Source organism: Cyprinus carpio, chromosome B4 (genome assembly GCF_018340385.1).
Source record: "Cyprinus carpio isolate SPL01 chromosome B4, ASM1834038v1, whole genome shotgun sequence".
NCBI classification, from domain to species: domain Eukaryota; kingdom Metazoa; phylum Chordata; class Actinopteri; order Cypriniformes; family Cyprinidae; genus Cyprinus; species Cyprinus carpio.
The window spans coordinates 21,935,639-21,954,222 of record NC_056600.1 but is presented as its reverse complement, the minus strand read 5'-3'; the positions used below and the strand labels follow the sequence as shown (position 1 = coordinate 21,954,222).

General features: G+C 37.2%; 1 protein-coding gene across 5 annotated transcripts in view; it reads right to left on the bottom strand.

Moving 5' to 3' along the window:
• The window catches only part of LOC109106290 (PHD finger protein 21B-like), a 58,241-nt gene that overhangs the window by 31,374 nt on the left and 8,283 nt on the right, over positions 1-18,584 (bottom strand). The gene's annotated exons all lie outside the window — the stretch shown is intronic.

Below are 18,584 nucleotides of genomic sequence, written 5' to 3'. Positions count from 1 at the left end.
ATAGAGAATAACTGTTATTATTATTATTCTCTCTGTTATTTATTTATTGTGGGTTTCATGCTGTCCACTAAAGGCATAGGACACACACAGGTTTTCCTCCTCACCAACGACATTAAACACTGTGTCTGACTACATTGGACGCGAGTGGCAAAATAGAGTAGAACCCAGTGACGCTGTCTACACTGGACTCGACAAAACCCGACATTAAACTGATGCCTTGTTCTATTTATGGCATACTGACACAAAGTTAAAATGATTTGCAATGGCCACTTTGTCGCGTCCAGTGTACAGTAGAGCTGTTGCGGCAAGACGCGACAACTGAAGCGTCCGGTGTAGACACAGTGAGTGAAGCCGAGAGCAAGATAGGCCTCGTCATATTTTCTGCATTTAGCTCTTGAATGACTAGCATCTGCCTGGGTCTGTGCGACATCGTCTATGGCTTTTCTCTTCCCTTTCACAAACCAATCCGTCTCCCATTCTAAGTTATGTCCTTTCGCTGTTTACTGTTTTATTTCTTTTCTTTTTCTGCTGATGGCCCATGAGCCCACACTTTGAGAACCACTGCTTTAGAAAGACTTCAAATAAATTAATAAGAATATAAGAATATAAGAATAAGAATAAGGTCGAAGTCTTCAGTAATGAAATGCACCGTAACACTGTAACTGCTTGGGTAATTTCAATGTGCCGTTTTGAAGTACGTTCATTCATATTAAATATGCTTTCAAACATTTCCGTGCGTAGCGTGCCAGGGTTGCCAGGTTTTTAAAACAAAACCCGTCCAATTGCTACTCAAAGCTAGGATTTCAAGGGGGGTCCACCGGTATTCCAGGGGGTAAAATACACGTTTTATAGAGTCCAAGTCCAATCGAACACACCTCTTTACTCTCGTGTGTCATGGTCTTTAGTTTATTTAGCATATATACAAATAAAAAAACTTCATTTTTTTTTTCATATCGCGCTTTTATTGCAAATGCAATTAATCGTTCAGCCCTAAATTGGTCTTTAGTTTATTTAGCATATAGTTAAATATACTGCTGTCATGGTGCATCTTAGCCTTTTTAGATCCACTTATAATGGAAGTGAATGGGGCAAAACCCATTCACAAAAAGTAAATGTTAAAATACTATTTTAAAGGTATATAGCCAGATATATAGATTTTGGCATTTGCTTTTTTGGGTGAGCTACCACTTTAAACAACACTGTAGCCAACTGAGGAACATGATGTTCATCTCACAAATGCTGCTTTTAAACAGTAAATAAAGACATTTGGAATGCACATGCAGACTGCTTAGGAGTTATCTTTTGTGTGTCTGTCTTTTTGTCCATGTTCAGGAAAAGTGTTTTTTTTTTCCCCTGGCAATGACCTTGCCAGAAAAAAACAAATCAAAGTCTAATTCATTACAATGGGCGGCTCTTTGTTCGCCCTTGTCTTTGAGTGACAGCACAAGGACAGCCTCTCTTTCCTCAATTATTTCTGTCCTCATCTGTTTTACTGCCACCCTACAAAGACAGACTGTGAAACTGGAGCTTTACAAGACACAAGCAACACCATGACTACTTTAAAGTAGTTCAACTACAGCTACTTTTCTCTGAGGAGTCTGGTGTCACCTGACCGCTCAGAAGGAAAATGCATCTGATGGGTCGAGCAGATCTCACTATTGATTACCACAGTTAACGTGGTCAGATTACCATGGTTTAAAGAACCCTTACAGATTCCAAAGCATCCCGGGAATTCTCAGAGGATCTGAGAGGAAGTCCAATAACCATCCACATGAGACAATGACATCCACCGAACGCCAATCAAAAAAAACAAACAAACCACCCTTTTTTTTTACGTTTTAAAGTGGTTTATTTTTGGCCTTGCATCACATTGCAGGTTTTGAACTTCAGCTCCGACTATCAATTCCAGTACCACCGCCATCATATTGGGATATGAATACATTTCTGTGTCTGTAATGAAGATGTTACGCTTAGTTAAAGGTCTTCAGTCACACTTTAACCAGCATGAGCAGGGGCATGTGGTGTTTTAAGTGATAAAGTGAAGTTAGATCTGCAAGCAGGAGATATGAAGTGTCTTTGAGAGCTTATGAGCATCTCTTTATTTACAGTGAGTCGCGACTCTTTCCTGGAGGGCGGAGTGTGTTTAAACTGTCCTCAAGCTATTAATAGCTCTGCTGCTTCATCTGTGCATGCTGAATATGAAGCATGCCACCTTCCGGCTACTGCACGCCAGTGACACCAGGAGAAAAATGTCATGAACCCTGAAGCAGTATGTGTTAGAAATGCTAAATTAACAAGCAGCAACCTGTATCTAAAGTGACATTTATAACAGTCCATGGCTTTTTATAAACCATTTGAAGCCTAAATCCCTCATTTTTTTGTTGGGAGAATCATTAGAATAATTCCCATACTGTGAATTTGTGCTCTGCATTTCACCCCATCCAAGTGCACACACACAGCAGTGAGTAGTGAAACACACACACACTGTGAACACACAACCGGAGCAGCGGGCAGCCAGTGCTGTGGCGCGCGGGGAGCAGTTGGGGGTTCGGTGCCTTGCTCAAGGGTCTCACCTCAGTCGTGGTATTGAAGGTGGAGAGAGTGCTGGACATTCACTCACCCCACCTACAATCCCTGCCGGACCTAAGACACGAACCCATGATCTTTTGGTTACAAGCCCAACTGTCTAACCATTGGGCCACGACTGGCCTAATGGTTCTACATGGTTATGTAGACCATTATTCTAACCATTATCCTAATGGTTCTACAGAATGCAAAGATAAGTAAAAAAAAAAAAAATCTACATTTTTATTCAAACTGTGTAACATTTAACCCTGTTACCCCGGTTACTGTAAAAATTGTTCAAACTAATATTTGTCGTTGATTTATGATGAATTTAATGTTTAATCAGGCTATTAATCAAATTTATCAATAACTACAAACCAACATTTGGTCCTAAACTAGTTAAACTTTACTGATTGACAACATTTCTAAATCTGCACCTTTGTTTCTTTCAAGCCTGTCACCCATTAGTATTGTTTGTTTATATATTTCTAAATTTCATTTAGATTTTTAGTGCTAAAAAATGTCAACATCACACAAATCTGTTTGAACATGTCTAAGTTTTATTAAAAATGTTTCAAAACTTTGCAAATAGTACAATAGTTTTTTTTACAAAAAACTCCTTTAAAGGGATAGTTCACCCAAAAATGAAAATGCTGTCATTAATTACTCACCCTCATGTCATTCCAAACCATGTATGACCTTCGTTCATCTTCGAAACACAAATTAAGATATTTTTGATGCATTCTGAGAGCTCTCTAACCCTCCCATAAACAGAAAGGATCTTTACATGATTACGGCTCAAGAACGTAGCAAGGACATCATTAAAATAATCCATGTGACATCAGTGGTTCAACCGTAATTTTATAAGGCTTCGAGAATACCTTTTGTGCTCAAAGAAAACTAAAATAATGACTTTATTCATAAAATTATAATTTTTTTCTCCCGTGTCACCTCCATCCTGTAGCACCATTTGGAGAGTATCACATATGTAAACAACATATGCTGTTCAGTGTCAGCATCATCACACACGGATTTACATACACTTACATTTACTTACACGCTTTGATTTGAATGTAAACAACATATCTGCATACATACATTACATACGTTGTTTACGTATGTTGCACTCTCCAAAATGGCATTATAGGGTGACTTGGAGGTAGGGCTGGGCGATATGGCCTAAAAAAAAAATCCCAGATTTTTTCACCAAAAATCCGATTTACGATTTAAATCGATTTTTTTGCCCCTCCTACAGTATTCAAATGACAAAGAAATTGTTCAAAACACGTTTTAATATAATTCATTATTTATTATTTACCAGTCAAATTTATAACTGAGGAGATGATTTTTTAAAATTTTTATTTAATACTAGCCCATCATGCATCTAATCATCCACTCAGCGTTAAGAACTGTTAAAATTAAAATTGGCAACTACGCAGTGAGTAATTTTTTTCTTATATAAATTATTTGTAAACAGAGCAGACACTGTCTAACTGTGTCTACACTGGACGCGAGAGTTGTCGTGCTGCGCCCCGCTGTGCTAAAAGTCTGTCTAAACTTGACCTCACACTACAGTTGCAAATCATCTGAACGTAGTGTCAGAACATTTTGTCATAAATAGAACGAGCATCAGTTTACTGATGGGGATCGTGTCGCATCACGCCGCGCCCAGTTTAGACAACATCACTGGGTTCTATTGTCTTTTGTCGGATCGCACCACTCATGCCCGGTGTAGACATTGGATGTGTTTTTAAATGGGTTATGTTACAGCCCTGCTTGTTTTTAATTTTTTTATTAAATATCTGTATTGACTGCATGATCATATCATCGTATTATTTACTGCCATGCGAGCCACAAAAGTAAAGCTTGGTGAGCCGTGCAATGAGCATTGCTTCAGGTTGCTTTTTGGCGGATATGATGTGGTTGTGCTGCCGCGGTCTTATTTTGTAGGGCAAAACATCTCTCTCACTCGGTAGCGGAGTATGTGAGTGGAGTGGAGCGGCAACTATTTCCCTCCGCGTTCCGAGCATTTAATAATCACTCCACGCTCACTGATACCAGAAACACTGCTCCGCCTTCGCTCCGTGACTAAAGTATTTCAGTATGTTTGAAATGTTATGTTAATAACATAGCCTATATTAAAATAAAAAGTAAATAAAATAACAGTAGAGTTTCAAAGTGGCTTAGGCTATTGTGTGCAAACTTTTTTTTCCCTACCACATGCCAAAACTAATAACATTGTCAGCATTTAAAAGGTATAATTGCTGCTTTCTGCTGTGCAAATTTTGTTTGTAATGAAAATAGCAGTTCATTTTCGTCAGTTATTTTATCTACAGATCGATGCATTTCTTACAGATTTCAAAATCAGATAAAGATGAAGTATTGTAAGATTACATTTGTTTGAATGCACTATTGCGAAAGTGATTGCGTGTGAATGTGCTGTATCTGTTTAAATCATGTTTTAACCCAGAAATATTCAGTAAAAAAGAAAAGACAAACTCCTTGAGAACTAGCCTATAACTTCCCGCTCGGTTATTGCCGTCATTATAATCTTCTGATTTGAGAGAGATTCATCTGTATCAAGCTATAGCTAAATATGTTTAACATGTGAATTATTGCTAAATATGCAGTTATATTACGGGCCGTTGGCATGAATTGTACTCGTGATGGAGCAGTGGAGGAGTGCTCTTGGAGCGAGTGAAAACCACGACGCTCTGACTTTTAAAAAAACCCGCGCCTCGCTCCAGTCAAAATCACACCGCTCTACTCCGCGCTCCGGAGAAACATACTTTGCTCAGCAGCATGTCTTTATGGCAAACGCACGGAGGAGGGTTGAGCCCAATCGGAACAACGGGAGCCCTGAGTGGAGCGTCGGTGGATGTTAAAAAGAAAACCGATTTTCATTCAAACAAACCGATGTAAACTACACATTTGAGTTAATCGATAAAATCGATTTATCGCCCAGCCCTACATGGAGGAGTTGAATTGTTGAATAAAGTCATTATTTTTTTATTCTTTGGGCACAAAAAGTATTTTTGTAGCTTTGTAATATTAATAAATCATTAATGTAATAATGTAACAATTTTCTGATACAAGTGAAAATCAATGCACGGCATAAATTATAAATTAATTATTATTAATTATTTGGCAGAATATTAGCAAAAGTGGTTTTCTCTGTTATCTCATACATGACATAAGCGTGCTCCGTCCCGGAATGTTTAGTGCAAGTGTGAGTGCAGGCCAGCGGGGGAGTGAGAAGGGGGATAATCGCGTTTGGGCTCATTTCAAGGCAACTATGCCTAGTGTGAGTACACCCTTAATTTGTGTTCCAAAGATGAATGAAAGTCTTAGAGGTTTTGAACGTTATAAGGGTGAATAATTAATGACAGAATTTTCATTTTTGGATGAACTATCCATTTAAACTATTTTTAAGAGTATCTGGTACTATTTTACACCCTATTCATTAAGGGTGTTATGGTACACATATTTGTACCAAATGTTTTCGGTATGGGTCTTTTGGTTTGGTATGCATGTGTACCAAACAAATACAGGGTTATTTTAACATATATGTGACAATACTATTCATGTTCAAAACTTGAAACCAACAGCAATTCTTAATTCCCAAATTCAATCTTTTTTTATGCTTTTTCAGTTGATGCATGAATAAAACATCACTATACTTTATGTAGCATGCCTCCTGTCCAATAATACAACAAATTCCATCTATTTTATTAGGAAATTCAAGCATCAAATGCCGTTTTGACTGTTTACTATTGTCCTCTTGCATTATTGACACACTTTTCCTGTTTAACACTATAAAGCTGCTTTGACACAATCTGTATTGAACAGTATAAAGTGCTATGTAAATAACGATGACTTTAAAGTGGCATGAGAGCCTTATGTACAATCTGCATCCAATTTTTTTAGATTATTATAGCTAAAATTAAACAGCAATTGAGAGCACCAAGAACATACTGAACCATGACTTCAAAACCGAGGTAAGTACCGAGCCATTATTTTTGTGTACCGTTATACCCCTACTGTTTATGGACTGTGCAGGAATTGAACCTGCAAGGTTTCTGACTTCAGTCAAGATCTTAAACAACTACACCACCATAACAAAATTGAGGACAGTCCAGTTTTTTTCAGTTTCTCTATAAAAGCAAGACAGCTTTATCTAGCAGATGTCTTACTAAATGTGATCAACTACTGTTCCACCTGTTATGATCTTTTTAGTGAACTGTGTTTCATATGTGATAAATAACTCACACACATTGTTATTACCCTCACATAATCACTTTGAAACCTATAGTGAATTCATGATGCATAAATGCATCATTCATTCATTCATGAGAAAACTGTATTTATTAGTGTTAGTGATGTAACAACCAATAACATGAATATGCAAGTGTTTCTTATAAATGGCTTGCAGTACTGCTTCTAGTTATTTATGTATTCAGACAAGCAGTCCATATGGATCCTGAAAATGTGAGCAGTTAAGCATTTTATTTAACTAAGAGAGATAAAATCTTAAAGAAATAAGCCATATAATATTTACATATATTTAAAAAATAAAACTTTTATTATCCCTCTCATTTTTTAAAATTTAATAAACATCTTGCAGAATGTGCATATGAATAACTGCGTAAATGGAGTCATGAGAGTTCAGTAAAGCTGCATTACTTGGAATTATAATTTGTTTGTCTTCCCAGGAATATTAGTGACAGAAAGTGAAATATGAACCAGCAGTCAAGCCTTTACTTTACTAGAATAAAATAAATTCTCTGAACACTTTGTTCTGTGCAGTAAAAACTCAAATCCTGCATGTTTTCTCTTTAGAAATGAACCTACATTATTGTTGACTTACTCTCAACAGAGCTTTTCTATAGGAACAATTTCCTGCAGAAAAACATGCTGAGCATTTGAATACCAAGGTAAGTATGACTGTGCCATCAAAAATGTTTCACTTCCATCCCATAATACTCCAATAACCTTGACAAGAATGTTTCTGCTCAGTATATAAATCTTAAAGGGATACTCCATCACAAAATGAAAACACAATTTAAGATATTTTGGATGAAAACCGGTAGGCTTGAGACTGTCCCATAGACTGCCAAGTAAGTTACACTGTCAAGGTCCAAGAAAGTATGAAAAGCATCGTCAGAATAGTCCTTCTGCCATCAGTGATTCAATCGTAATGTTATGAAGCGATGAGAAATACTTTCGGTACACGAAGAACACAAAAATAAAGACTTTATTCAACAATTCCTCTCCTCTGTGTCTCTCCAAATCAGCGTAGCGGCATTTTGGCAATTCTGAGCAGTACGCTCTTCTGTGTCAGCCATGCTGTGCTGATGCACTGTTGTCTTTCAAGCCAAAGCATAAATACAGAGCGGCAACCTTCTGCTCTCTCTCATGAAGCCAACAACGAAGTGACTAAAACTGCAATTCATCGACTGGCCACTAGAGGCTGGCTCCAAAAGGGAGTCAGTCCCATAGACTCCCCATGTTAAAAATGCCTAACTTTACAGCAGAAAAAAATGTATTTACAGCCTGGTAAAAAGGTGGTTTTGGTCTATTTAGCTAATTTTGCTCTTCATGACAACTGTGAGGGGGTGAATTGTTTTATAACTCATCCGTTTAAATTATATTAAGCCTTAAAGTTCTTCATAATTAAGGGCGTGGCCACTTGAGTGACATGTGGATTGCCACTGCTGTCACCACCGTCGAGCTAGGTGGGCGTGATTTCAGCAAACAGCTCCTGCCTCTTTGCCCATTTCCGATTATCCGGGAGTGACGCATGGTGAAGTGCTGCCATGGTGTCAGTGGCCTGCTTTGCCCACTTTGAGCTTTAAAAGTCAGGAATCTACGGGTAACGTCACGGACACTAAGTCCATGTTTTTATACAGTCTATGGTAAATGCATGTAAAAAACATATCCTTGTGGTGAGGCTGACACAGAAGAGCGTACGCTGCCTTGCATACTGCTCAGATATGCCAAAATGACACTACGCTGATTTGGAGAGACACAGAGGAGAGGAATTGTTGAATAAAGTTGTTATTTTTGTTTTCTTCATGTACAAAAAGTATTCTCGTCGCTTTATAAAGTTACGTTTGAATCACTGATGGCAGAAGGACTATTCTGACGATGCTTTTCATACTTTCCTGGACCTTGACAGTGTTACTTACTTGGCAGTCTATGGGACTAGGGCTGGGAGATATATCGAACGATATGATCATGCGTATCTAGTCAGTAAAGCCGGTTCCCTGATTAGCGCTAAATCGCCATCACCTGCTTTCAAATGGAGCGGCATTTAATAGACAGAGCCGTAGTTCACTGACAAGGTACACAATATCGCGTTCATTATCGAAGGCGATTCATCTGGGATAATGAACGCGATATTGCGTAGCTTGTCCGTGAACTACGGCTCTGTCTATTAAATGCCGCTCCATTTGAAAGCAGGTGATGGCGATTTAGTGCTAATCAGGGAACCGGCTTTACTGATTAGATACGCATGATCATATCATTCGATATATCTCCCAGCCCTATATGGGACAGTCTCAAGCCTACCGGTTTTCATCCAAAATATCTTAAAATGTGTTCCGAAGATGAACGAAGCTTTTACGGGTTTGGAACGACATGGGGGGTAAGTGAATAATGACAAAATTTTCATTTTGGGATGGAGTATCCCTTTAATGTTTTAACGCTCTTCAAAGCCACTGCTCCTCCACTTGGATACAGATGTTTAGATGTTCACTAAGATTACAATTCTTTGGTGATGGTCAAGCTAGAGAAGAAGACTGGTGGGGACCACAGCATACTACTATCTCATGCTAGCTGAAAACCCTTCTGAATTAAAATACGACTACTAAAAGACCATATGTTTTCATGGACTTCACAAACACATGAAAGCAAAGGCCACAAGATCAACAGCATCAGCTGAACCACACAGTCCACATAAAAAAAATAAAAAGCGCCCTTCCATAAAAAAAAAGTTTCTCGCACAGCTCCAGGGGGTGAACAAAGGCCTCCTGTAGTGAATCGATGCGTTTTTGTAAGAAAAATATCCATATTCAAAACGTTATAATCACTTTAATCTAGCTTGCGCCAACAGTTGTACACGGAAGCAGCTCCAGGAGGATGACTTATGAGGTCAGAGCTGCGCATACGCCGTGAGTCTCTTGAAAACAAATGTTTGTTTACAGGATCAAAAGAAGCAAAGTTTCCTTACTTTAGCAAAGGAAAACCAGTCTCCTCTTGGCTTATATCGAAATCCTCTGACATTCTTCTTTACAAATCCTCGTTTTGTACTTCTAATTAGTGACCGTCATTCAAGTGATTATTACGTTTTGAATATGGATATTTTTTTCTTATAAAAACGCATCAATTCGCTACAGGAGGCCTTTGTTCACCCCCTCCCCGGAGCCGTGTGAGACACTTTTTTTTATGGAAGGGCACTTTTTATTTCACGTCTTTTGGACTGAAGCAATGTAACACCCGCTGACTACAATGATTGAGCTTGAAAGATCAAAGACAATTTTCAATATAACGCCGACTGGATACTTCTGAAAGAAGAAAGTCAAATACACCTAGGATGCGTGGGGGGGGGGTTGGGGGGGTTGGTAGTAAACGCAGCCTTATTTTCATTTTTGGGTGAACTAACCCTTAAATGCTTCATTTTTTTAAAAAAACACAATATTTTTCACATAATTTACCTTTATTCCACAACGCGCTGTCCCTTCTCTGAGAAGCGTGCTAATTATTTCCTGCTTTTAAGCCCCTTCCCTCAGAAATAGGTGATAGGCTCTGATTGGTTATCTAACCCAGTGTGTTGTGATTGGCTAAACTGCCTCTAGTGCACGTCTAAATGTCCCACCCCTCTCCTCAGCTCCGGTTGTATTGTAAACAATGGCATCAATAATGTCGCTTATCAGTTTGAGCCCAATTGAGAAGCAGGGGATATTATGGAAGAGGATTGTGCAGAACCTGTGCAAGCACAGCTTTTAATAGTAGGCCTAAGTTTTCTGTTTGTTGTTGTACTTTTAGATGTACTTTTAGAACTTTTACACTGTTATTTGTAAATGCTACTATGTTATGTTAGCCTTTAATATATGGTTTTATCCTGATTAAAGCTTATATACAGTAAGGCAACTGCATGCGCGTCCATGTTTAACGCTTCTCATAGCTATGTGAAAATATGTGTATAATTGGAACAGTTCATTTTTGGAGCTGAGCTGAATGAGAGAGAGAGAGATGCAGAGCAGGGGACGTGTGGAACAGTATTAAGAACAGCTGCTTTAGAACATTGATTTTGAAATTTGTGAATCCATTCCAATCGTTAGAAGACAGAATCACGATTCATATATGAATAGATTTTTACATGCAACTTTCTCTTCCTCTTCTCTAAAGCAGTACAGCATCCCCCCCCCCCCCCCCCACTGCTGCCTTTTCTGGAGGGTGGGGTTTGTCTGGGTTTGTTGCGTCACAAACCTGGGAAGTAACTTGTTGTAGTCCCTACCAGCCATTTTCTTAGGTATTAAACTGCCAGAATTTTATAAGACTATATATCCGTTTGCATTGAACTTTCAGCTTTGTAACTTTGCGGATATTGTTTATGCTCGAATAGCAATATTACACACAAACTAACATAAAAAAAAGTGAAATCGCAATCAACCACCCCTTTAAGTTATTTTTATTGGAATCTGAAAGCTCTCTGACCCTCCATAGACAGCAAGGATATTACCATGATCAATGCACAGAAATGTAGCAAGGACATCTGTAAAGTAGTACATGTGACATGCAAAAAACATCCCAGAATGTACTCAACATAATGAGCGTTGTTAACGTTCAGCATGTGTGCGCTCTCTACTGAACCAAAACAACACTGATTACGTTCAGCGAAAGAACATGCATGATGAACAAAGGTCTTAGAGGTTTGGAACGACATGAGGGTGAGTAATTAATGACAGATTTTTTTTCTTTTTGGGTGAACTAACGCTTTAATTGATCTTCATTTTTGTTAGCCAAGATCTATGTTGTTTTCAGTTGATGATTGAACAAAACTTCACTAAATATGAATGCCTACCATCCAATAATCAAAATGGGGCTGTTTACACCTGGTCACTTCATGCGTTTTGTCTGATCGGATAGCTATCTGATCGTGAAAAGACCAGGTGTAAATGCCCTTCGAAACACATTTGAGACAGATATAAATCCGATCACTCAAACCACTTCAGGAGGTAGTCTAGGCCGCATTCCAGACGAAACTGGACCAGTGTAAATGCATCTAGTTGTTGAAACCGCATATGTAAATTTTACTCCTCCCAAAATGTTAATAAATGTGTGAGAGCGTGTTATAGGCTATATGACATTATAGTCAGATATGACTGCGCTAATGCAACACTTGTCGCTGTGGAGTAGCTGAGTATCTCTTCAGCAAGCCGACGCGCAAACTGCTGCAAATGAAGACGCAGATGGTCAACACACAATCATCTTCATTGAAAGTAGCAAGACAAACTTATCTTTCCAGTGCTGATGCCGGATGCTCTCCTACTGCAGTTTATGATCTTGAAATGAGCTGATAATTAATAAAATGCAGCACTTATCTTTTGATTTCGTTGACGTGAACTCTGTTAAATTTAAATATAGGATGGATAGGGGTGTGCCCGAAGCGTGAAACAAATAATGTGTTCTAAGGAGCCACTAAAAGGTTAGCCGCTTGCTTGCGGTAGTCTGTTGTATTATAGAACATGAAAGCTCACTTACCACCACCGTTGTGATTCAGGATAAACCAAAAATATGGTTTGGAGATTCATGGTGTACTCACTTATTATATAAATTTTGTACATTTTGAACACAACAAAGTTACAGACTGCAGGTTTAATTAATGTAAATTTGTCACAAAAACAAGTTTCATATCATTAAAAAATTGATAAAAAAAAACTGCTGTATCTGCAAATGCTAAATCCTTATGTGTTAAGTAGGGCTTATATATGTGTATGTGTTTGTGTGTGTGTGCGCGTGTGTGTGTGTGTGCGTGTGCGTGTGAGAGAGAGAGAGAATATATATATTGGGCTTATATCAGCTGTCCTAAATTCAATAATAATTAAAACATTTTTAAGAATAAAAATTCTCAGCTAATGCTGTGAACTATTTGAACCGTATTACTTGCACATTACTATAATATTAAATGTTACAATTAACAACATGCAAACAACACAGGTCACAAAATTACGTATGCATACCAAACTGAAAGACCAGAACATTTTCAGTACAAACAAGTTTAGTCGTAAGCATGAGTCATATGTACAGTTTATTTTTTCCATAAAGGCTCTTTTTTGGACTAGAAAGGACATTTTGAGCACTGCACATTACAGTAGCCTATGTGTTCAGTTTTATTTCATTAAGATCAATAAAATCCATTTTTCATAGTATGACTCCAAAGCTGAATCAGCACTTCAGAAGGAAATAAGCTCATAGATTGCAACAGAAGCAGTTGTTTTATTTTAAAGAAAGTCCGTGGGCAGTAGTAAACACTTGCACACATGTGGAAACCGTATCAGCCTTTGGTGACCTACTAAAGCACTGCCCTGCCGCCCCAATAACACTAGAGGCAGCATCACAGGAGCATAAAGACACAAGCTTATCTTATCAATCATTAAACAGTCTTTATGTATTTTAAGGGCACTTCAATCATGCATCCACTACTGACGGCCTAGAAAAGCATGCAGATTAGAAGGCAGAAGAGGGTGGGACATCTGACAAGACACGCCCCTTCCTGAACTGTACGGTTGTGCATTTAAAAAACACAAGTTCAAAGCACACGAGCAACCATACAAACATTGATCTGTGTCCAGCATCCACGCTGATTACTTGTAGCTTTCCAAAATGGGATATAAAGAATATTTAGGCCTAACCTAAGATTTATGTATTTGAATCTCAAATAAAATTTCCATTTGGATTACAGTTTAACATAAACAAATAAACTTCATATGATGCATATCTGCATGTGTGTTTCAAATACACAAAAACAACGTTTATATATTTATCATCAATAAATCCAATTTGTGGCTAATCTGTAACTAATTTAATATTGTTTGTTCAACCTTGTTCATACTCTTTAACTGAATGAACAGAATTTTTCACAAAGCAAAAAATGCAGTTATTTTTTTAAAATGATTATTTAATTAAAATCTAAGAGTTGTAGATAGTTAATTATTTTTGTGTGCAGAAATCTTAACTATTTCTTACCCGTTTCATTTAGGTATGACTGGTAAATATGCATCACATTAAGTTTATTTAGTTAATGTTAAAAATAATGTTAAAGCAATTCAAATATAAATCTTAAAATTAGGCCTGTTTTTTTTTCCTAGCCTAAGACAGATATCATTTTGGGGCCATAACCTGCAAATCTGTTTTGGTAACTGTGAGGTTATAGGTACAAATATCTGGAGAGTAGAACCTGTAGTGCACAAGTAAGATAAACAGGGCTCATGCAAATCACATTCATGCCTTACTCATTTCTGCTACTGATGGCCAGAATCTATGTAACAATAAATTACTGATCAAAAGAAAGAATAGCTTTTGACCAATCATATGCCAGAGTAACACTGACCCAAACATGCTACAAACAAATAGCACCATAAGTAGGTTTTGGAACAGAGCCATACAGTCATCATTGAAAGCATTGACTTCAAATCTAGTTATCCTATTGGTCATCTAACGTGATCTAATCTCATTACCTTATTAGCTCATTAAAGTGTCACAGCACAGAAAGCCAAAGTGTTGAATCAGACATCAAGCTCAGATGCATTTCAATGACAGAACGAACCTCATGCACTCTGGAGAAATTTTTTACAGTTCTTAGTGACCACATCTGTCAAGCTCTGAAAAGGACAAAAAAAGCACCATAAAAGCTTCATAGAAATGGTCCATATGACTTGTGCACAACATTCCAAGTCTTCTAAAGCTCAGTGTGAGGAACAGACTGAAATAAAGTCCTCATTCACTGATAACATTCCCCTCCGCTGAAGCTTGCGTCTAGCTTTTGTCTAAAGCCAAAAAAAAAGGCTTTTTCTGTCCTTATTGAAATTCGAGAGCCACTATAGAAAATAACAGTATTTTTAGTCTGTGCCTCCTACAAAAAATTGTAGGACAATTTTGAAGATTCGGAAAGTAGTACACAAGTTTTGGGTTAAAAAAAAAAGTGACGTTTACATTTTACAGGACTTGCGGTATTATGTCATGTATAGTTTTATTTGAATATACATGCATGCTTTTTTGGAATGACATTTAAATAGAAAACATTAAATATGCTACAAAAACATAGTTTCGTTTTCCTTTTACATGTTGTGTCTTTACTGAGACACAAATCTAAAGACATACAGTTAAATTCAGTTCATAGACTCTGGAGATATTTCCAACTGGACACAAATAGCATCTTTGTAAAACACAGCTATCTTGAGTAGAAAATTAAGACAATGGAGATGACATCTTCATCATTTTGGTCTGAAAACCTCTAATGTTTTACAACCCTTTAAAAAGCAAGGCACGAATCACTTGCAGGACTTAATGTCTTATGAGATTGTGAATGAATGGCTATAGAAGCGTTTCACAATAAGAGAGTGAAATACATCAACAGAAATAACCGCATGAATGATTTACCACAGACAGTGTTGCTATGAGACACGAGCACAGATCAAAAACGGTACAAACCAATTAGATTAATTAAAATAAAGCTTCTGCTGGTCATCCATCATGTTTCCTTCAGGTCTTATGTCCTCACATACTGAGCTTGAGTCTGGGCCTGAGTTTGTGTAGGTAACACAGTCATGCCTGAACTTGAATGCTTCACACTACTGCTCTCAATAATATGTGTTACCATTAGATACGACCAGTGTGCCAAATCAAATCTGGATGAACTTTGCAAAATATCAATCTTGCCAATATAATGGATTGCATGCACTTTAAATAAGGAAGCATGATGTAACTGTGATATTCTGCTCCAATAAGATTTTGAGAAAAAAACACTGAGTGAAATCATTTGAAGAACAGTTTCATAGATTTCCCATATGTACCATGAAGAGCCGTTTCATTATGCTAAAAAAAACATGTTCTAACATCAGGCCTTAGTCTCTCCAAATCCAAATTTTCTGTACAAAAACAATATGCATCAAAAACACAAAAGAAGAACTTTAAAAGATTCTTCTTGAACCTCTTTTCCATATAATGACAGTCAGCATTGACCACATCCGTCAGGTTTTACACATTTACTTAAAATTGTAAAATATGTATATGTGACCCTGGACCACAAAACCAATTTGAATAAATAAGCTTTCCATTGTTGTTTGGTTTGTTAGGACAGGACGATATTTGGCCGAGATACAACTTTTTGAAAATCTGGAATCTGAGGGTGCAAAAAAAAAAAAAAACGAAATATTGAGAAAATCGCCTTTAAAGTTGTCCAAATGAAGTTCTTAGCAATGTATACTACTAATCAAAAATTAAGTTTTGATATATTAACAGTAGGAAACTTACAAAATATCTTAATGGAACATTATCTTTACTTAATATCCTAATGATTATTCACATATAAAGATAATTTTGACCCTTACAATGTATTGTTGGCTATTACTTCAAATATACCCGTGGTACTTATGACTGATTTTGTGGTCCAGGGTCACATATAATACATTTTTCACAATTACAATCAGATGCTTTTACATATTAAAGCTGCTGTCAGTCCGCGGGACAGAGCTACACAAATCACTTTGGACAGAACGCTTGAACTGCTTTCAGGCAAAGAGATACAAGTCACTTGCATTTGTGCTAATTCAATAAACTTATGCAACTTGTAAACCTGTAATTTCTTCACTCTCTATAAAATGAGATTTTGGGTGAACTATTCATTTATCACATGGAAATGTGGGTTACAGCATCTGAATAAACAAACAATGCAAATGTAGCCTTTCCTGCAAGCTAACGAAAACCGGGCCATCTCTGCAGGACAGAAATCTTATTCCATTCCAATAGGCAAAAACAATACAATTCATTTTACACTGTGCACGAGGGACACACATGAACACACAGAGGGATCATTTTAGGAAGGATTTGTAAGACCAAAAACTGAGTAGAAGCGAACAAATCAAAGCTCAAGACTTACACCAAGTTTATGAGCGTTTCTGGATCAGTGATGCAACAACTAGCAAGAAGACAACAATACAAAACTCTCTCACGCAATATGTATTAAAAACTCACAAGCTAAGATAGATATTTATATATGGATAAAAGACGTTTGCCCTGCAGGGAACACAAGATACTTACAAAGGCTTCACACAATTATAATGTTCTCAGCTAATAAATGCTGGAGGGTTTGCTTCCCCGTTCATCTGCATTTCAAGCCTCCTTCAAATGAAAGTTCAAGTGAAATATAAAGAGGATGGGTCAGTACAGGCCCAGACGCCAAAAAATTTCCAATATCATGTTCAGTTATAGTTCAACATATTTCTAGTTAGACTAGATGTTTACCTAAAACATAACCTGAATAAGCTTAATGACATTTAATTCCGATTACATGAATTCACTCAACATTTGCATAAAAATATTGTGGTTAGGTTTGCAACACTCTGGATTTTCTATTAAGACACTGCACACTTTCCACACATTTATAATAGCCTACATAATTCACGTCTTAATGTAAGCAGGAAATGAAAATGTACAAATTGTACTGCAAAGACAATGCTTTTGTTTGGGTTATGAAAGCCTGTGTTTTATTTTTTTTAAAGGTTAGCAATTAGCAGTGTATTAATAATACACTTTGAAATGTCTTAGTCTTAGAGCTCTGAATGCATTATATGTGTGTTATTAATGCCTTTTAATACTGTATATCCTTTGATATAATTACACGATCTACAGTTATAAATGAAATAGACATCATTTATATTAGGTAACATAACATGTGTTGTGTATTTTAATGTATTCATGTATTTTAAAGCCTTTCCTGTAGTATTCAATGCATTATTTTACTCTTAAGATGGAATAAGTAAATATTATTAAGCATTCTAACTGTGATAGCCACTATTAATTACAAGAAGCTCATAATGAGTATTATAAGGCCTACAGAGGCTTGTGTGTAGTGTCTTGTGTGATGCTGACTAGTGTTTTCTCCTCCCTTCCCCCTCTTTAGTATGGCCATGAATGAGCCCTCCCCCAGCCAGAAACTCTGCAGACTTTTGCTCCATGTTAGGAAGAAACCAACACCCCTTCAGCACAAAATGGAAGCTTCCACTATCAAATTGAGGTACACCAAAAAGCCTCACAACAAACATTTAACACGAACACACACAGCCGCAACATTTGACATGTCAAACACGTTGAAATGCAGGCGTGCGCCGCTGTCCGAGGTGCTGAACGTTGCGTTATGAACAGAACGTCCATCTAACGAACTCAAAATTCAGTCGTTCTGAGGGATTCATTCTGACGGACGAATTCAGTAAAAGATTGAGAGGTTCTCTACCAAACGCAATAAAACAAGGCCAAACAGACGAATTACCTATAAACAACTGCTATAGGAACGCTATAGATGACCTTCCTTCTGATTCGCGATTATAAAAAAAAGTGAAAGTGAACTGCATGGGATCGAATCAAATTCGACCACGTTGTCATGTGACCAAGAAAAATAACCCCTCGATAAAGTATCGAATAAGTACATCGAGGTTAAGAACACACTAAACAGCGATGTTTTAATGCAACATGTCCGAGGAAGTAACGTTAAGCAACTTCCTTCACAAACTCCCAAGAAACATGTCGACCAACTAAAATGGACGTGTTAAACAATTTACTACCTTACCAATACAATTTTCGTGTGTAAATAAAGCAGATTGAACTGATTTTCTAGTAGTTTTAATCAACTTGGTGGGGGGCAAATATGTTTCTAACACGTTTAATGCACGGATGACGTGAAATTTCATCACTAATTACATCGAAATGCCTGAAACATGCTTGAATTCTCACTTGTTTTT